The 4,840-nt window shown below is 42.9% G+C and overlaps 1 pseudogene; it reads right to left on the bottom strand.

Moving 5' to 3' along the window:
• Positions 1-2,578: 2,578 nt before the first annotated feature.
• On the bottom strand, positions 2,579-4,388 carry LOC132503875 (zinc finger protein 639-like; annotated as a pseudogene).
• Positions 4,389-4,840: the final 452 nt, after the last annotated feature.

Raw genomic sequence — 4,840 nt, 5'->3', positions numbered from 1 at the left:
TATTTACACTGCATTCACTAATATGCTATCTCCTTAGCTGATAGCCAGGCCCAGGAGATGTTTGCCTGTATCAGCACTTAAAATCCACAAGGTGGGCTTCCCTGGTGGCACAGTGGTTGAGAGTCCACCTGCCGATGCAGGGGACACGGGTTCGTGCCCCGGTCCAGGGAGATCCCACATGCCGTGGAGCGGCTGGGTCCCTGAGCCATGGCCGCTGAGCCTGCGCGTCCGGAGCCTGTGCTCCGCAACGGGAAATGGCATCACTTTTGTCTCTCAGCCTGTGATTAAGTCTTTTCAGGGCAGGAAGCTCATGACCAAAGAAGCTCTTTTTGTTAGATAGTTATCCTCGTTATGACTTTTTTTTTTTTTGAGACTCTGAATTTCTACCACTTCCCTTGTTCACTTTTTGAAGACTTTCCCAATCCTCGTGACCGCCCTTAGTTCTTTAAAAGCAGGTCTCTTGCTGGTCCTGGGTCTTTCAATTGGTAAATAAAAAACATTAAGTGAAATGGCTATAGAAAGTCCAAACATCAGTGATCATACTAACGGTGATCTCATGTCCAGCTTACTCACAGCTGTTGGCTAGACTCTATGGCAACAATTGTGTCACCAGCAACTAGTGACTCTTTGTGTCTTCTTTTCTGATCTTTATACCTCTTACTTCATCGTATGATTACATTGGATAATTCATCAGTACATCTGTGATTCTGTACCCAAAAGTCTTGTGAATGTTCCCCCCCCATTTCTAGTACCTCCAGCTTGGTCTAGGCCACTGTATTGGTTCCCTGAGGCTTTCATAACAGAGCACCACAGGCTGGGGGGCTTAAACAACAGACATTTATTTTCTCACCATTCTGGAGGCTAGAAGTCTGAGATCAAGGGGTCAGCGGGGTTGGTTCTCTCTGAGACTATGAGGGAAGGGTCTATTCCAGGCCTCTGTCCTTGGCTTGTGTCCTCCCTGTATCTGCACCTTCCCTCCGTATGTGTATATGTCCACATTTTGCTTTCTTATAAAGACACCAGTCCTACTGAACTAAGGCCAACCTTAATAACCTCATTTTACTTAATTACCTCTTCAAAGACCCTCTCTCCAAATACAGTCACATTCTGAGGCGCTGGAGGCTAGGACTTCCGTCTCTGAAGCTGTGGGGAAGGCAGGCACGATCCAGTCCATAACAGCCACCATCATCTCTCACCTGAATGAATTGAAATGGCCTCTAAACTGGTACCCTCAGGTCTACTTTGCGTTCTTCAATCCCCTCTCCAAAGAGTAGTAGAAGTGATTTTCCTAACTTAGGAATTGTCTCATGTCATTCCTCAACTTAGTCTTCCAGTCGTGGTCTAATACACGGTAAAGCATGAAAGACGTACAGACCAGGTAGGATCTAGTTCCTTCCAATCTTTATCAATCTCCCTAATAGTTCCTTGTTTGCTGTGCTTTACCCACATTCATCTTTCAGGCCTAATACCATATCTCTTTCTGGTCTCTGGGCATTTTCCTCTACTTGGAACATTTGCTCTATTTTTCTGTAGCCAGGGCCTTCTAATTCTTAGATCCCAGCTTAAATCTCTCTCAATAAAGAGTTTCCTGATCTCCTAAAGAAAGTCCCCCTTCTTCTGTCTCTCAGCCTTCCATTTGTTTTCATCACAACCTTTAGAATAAATTGTAGTTATTTCGTGTTTGCTTGGATTTTGTCTTTCTTTTCTAGTAGAGAGCAGATTCTGAGATTCGCTTATTATTGTGTTTATAATACCTAATATAGTACCAGGGGCCTAGGAAGCACTCAAATATTATTGAGTGAATTTTTAGGATCCCTAATACAGCATTGTACACTAATGATATTGGCAGCCTCATCTTGTTCCTGACTTCAAGAGGGATGCCTCTAATTTTTCACCGTTTAATTACGTCTTAAATATGCTGTTATATCAGGTTTCAGATAGAAATCTCTAACAGACACTTCAGGTACCCTAAGTAACATATTTATTTCCTTCTAATAAAACTCTGACTTTGTTTGGGTAATCCACACTCCTTCACTTGGCCGTGTTTTCTTCGTCATCTCACTCCCATTACCAGGGGTTGGTCTAAGAATGAGGTTGTGATGAAATTCCAGCTAATGAGACAAAAGTCTTTTGTGGACCTTCTAAGAAAGATTCTTCGTTTTATAGACAGGGGGAGAAAATAGTCCTTCCTCTAGGGCACGTTGCTATTTTTGCAGAATAATGTCTGTGAGGCAAAGTAGCAAGGAGAATGCCAATACCATGAACAGAGAGAAATAGGGAGGGACATCGTATCTCTTTTAGTAGATCTGTTTCTTATCAATTTATGAAATCAGAGCACATGCAAGAAACATGATGCTAGCCCAAAAGTGGTTAAAACTACCAACTACAATACATTGAAAATACCACATTTAGGATACAATTATATACTGAAAAAGGTAGCAATGCCAAGAAAATTGGCAATTAAAAAAAATCTTGTTAAAGACAGTTCTCATAAGTTGTGTTTAAAATCATCCATTTTAACATCTGCAAAAAAGTCAAATTTATTATTTTACATCATTATGGAAGTTAAAGAGAACAATCAAGTTGTCTCATGGACTGGAAGGTGACTTATTAATTCCCTTTCATATCCAAACCTCATTAAGCAGTCACTACATTTATGAGGTAAATCAGCTGAATTTTAAGATCTTCAATCTGTCCTGTTGAATATTCACGATATTGACGTAAATAAATCCCTTCAGATAAGTGTGAATTGAAATGTTTGCAATATTCTAGCATGCTTGCAAAGCCTTTCCCACAGTCATCACAGACATGAGCAAAAATTTTAGTATGTGCAATAGCAACAGGCCTGTTAACATTTGTATGAAGTCTATTCTGAAACCCAAATACTTGATATACAAAGAAGTTTTTACATTTGTCAAATGTAATTTTGCTTAAGAGGCTGTACTGTCCATGTTCTCCATTGTTATACTTATCACTTAACTCTGTTAATTTACATGCACGCTCATTTACCACATGGCTGTGCAAGTCTTCTGGATCATTCATTTCACGTTCACAGAACTGACACAAGTATTGTTCGTCACAGCTGTGCTCCTGGAAATGTAGGTAGAGTTCACTGCTGGAGGAGAACTGTACATCACCCTGCTCACAGCAATAAAGGTGATCACTAAAATGGGTGTCTGCAGTGTGCTGGCTGAGGTTCTCAAAAATTACTGTTTTATAGTCACAGCATTTACAAATGTAGGGATCCTCTTCATGCAGTTTGGATGTTCGATTGGAAGCATATTGGTAGAGAAACTCTTTGCATACTCGACACACAATTTTTTGTTTGTTTGTTTTTTGCGGTACGCAGGCCTCTCACTGTTGTGGCCTCTCCCATTGTGGAGCACAGGCTCCGGACACGCAGGCTCAGTGGCCATGGCTCACGGGCCCAGCCGCTCCACGGCATGTGGGATCTTCCCGGACCGGGGCACGAACCCGCGTCCCCTGCATCGGCAGGCGGACTCTCAACCACTGCGCCACCAGGGAAGCCCCCGACACACATTTGAATCACTACACTTATGCTTCAAGATCATATGCTGCTTTAAATCAGAAAAATATTTGCTGTTGAACTCACAAAGTTCACATTTATAGAGGCCACTGCTATCAGCTCTCAGTGAAGGCCATTTCTGCTGGGCAGTCACATTCAAACTTCGCTCTTGTCAAGAATTTTGCAAAATTTAGCTGGTGGCTCTTCATCAGTTTGGTCTTGGAGACTCTCAGAGGAATTGTTTTCTGTCTCTATATCATAATCTTCAGAAACTGCATGTACTTCTGCAGCAACTGGAACATCCTCAGCAGTATGAACTTCTATAGGGCTCTCCTCTTGAGTTTGCTGGTTGATTGATTCAGGAGAGCCGCACTCTTCATCACGGATTTCAGTATCAGCACATTTTTCTGTAGAAAAGGCAGTATTGGTCTAGAATTCTAAGTACAGGACCTGGAACCAGGTAGTTTTGATTTCTGTTTGTGGCCTTGATTCCATCTGTAAATTTTGGTAAGTCTTTTGATGTCTCTGTATCAGAATCATCATCATTTAGTTGTCATGTCTCTAGGCTACTGTTAGCTGTAGCAGTTTCTCAGACTTCCCTTGTTTTCGACGACTATGACGATTTTGAGGGGACTGGTAGGGTATTTTGCAGGATGTCCCACTAATGAACTTTGTCGTTTTTTTCATGATTAGACTTTGTTGTCAAAATATTTTGTCTGGTTGTCTCATAGAACAAACACTGTAACAATGATCAGAAAAAAATTCCACGGAATCCATCTGCAGTTCTGCTTATTCCAGAGGAATCTGAATAACGAGAAGGGTGTAAAGTTTTCCTTTTCCTTTTTTTAGGATATTCATTCATACCTTTTTAATTTGGTATATTTCTTAATACTGGAGTGAGGAAAAATGAATCACAGGAAGTTTTCACAGATGGTTAAAAAAAAATGCCAGTCCTTGGGGTCCCCCGGCCAGCCCAGGCGCAGCTCCGAGGAGGCGCCGGACCAGACGCCTGAGCAGGGTGGGGCCGCGCAGCCCCACCCCCGGGCGCCGCTCTGGCCCTCACGCTCCGGGGCGCTCCTCCCGGCCAGCCCCACTCTTTGCCCGCGCGCACTACGCCCTGCCTGCCAGGTCCCCGGCCCAGGCTCGGCGGCCGCACTCGGGCACATTGTGTCTTTGATGATGATTTTGAGCTACTTAATTAACTATCCCTGGTGGCACTTTACCTAAGACTTCTTCCTTTTTTACGGCTGTCGGTCTGGAGATTTCTAATGCTTATAGCTAAAACAACTTTTCCACAATATTGCAACCTGCAGT

This window comes from Lagenorhynchus albirostris, chromosome 1 (assembly GCF_949774975.1).
Source record: "Lagenorhynchus albirostris chromosome 1, mLagAlb1.1, whole genome shotgun sequence".
NCBI classification, from domain to species: Eukaryota; Metazoa; Chordata; class Mammalia; order Artiodactyla; family Delphinidae; genus Lagenorhynchus; species Lagenorhynchus albirostris.
The sequence above is the reverse complement of the archived record's forward strand: the minus strand, read 5'-3'. Positions and strand labels throughout refer to the sequence as shown.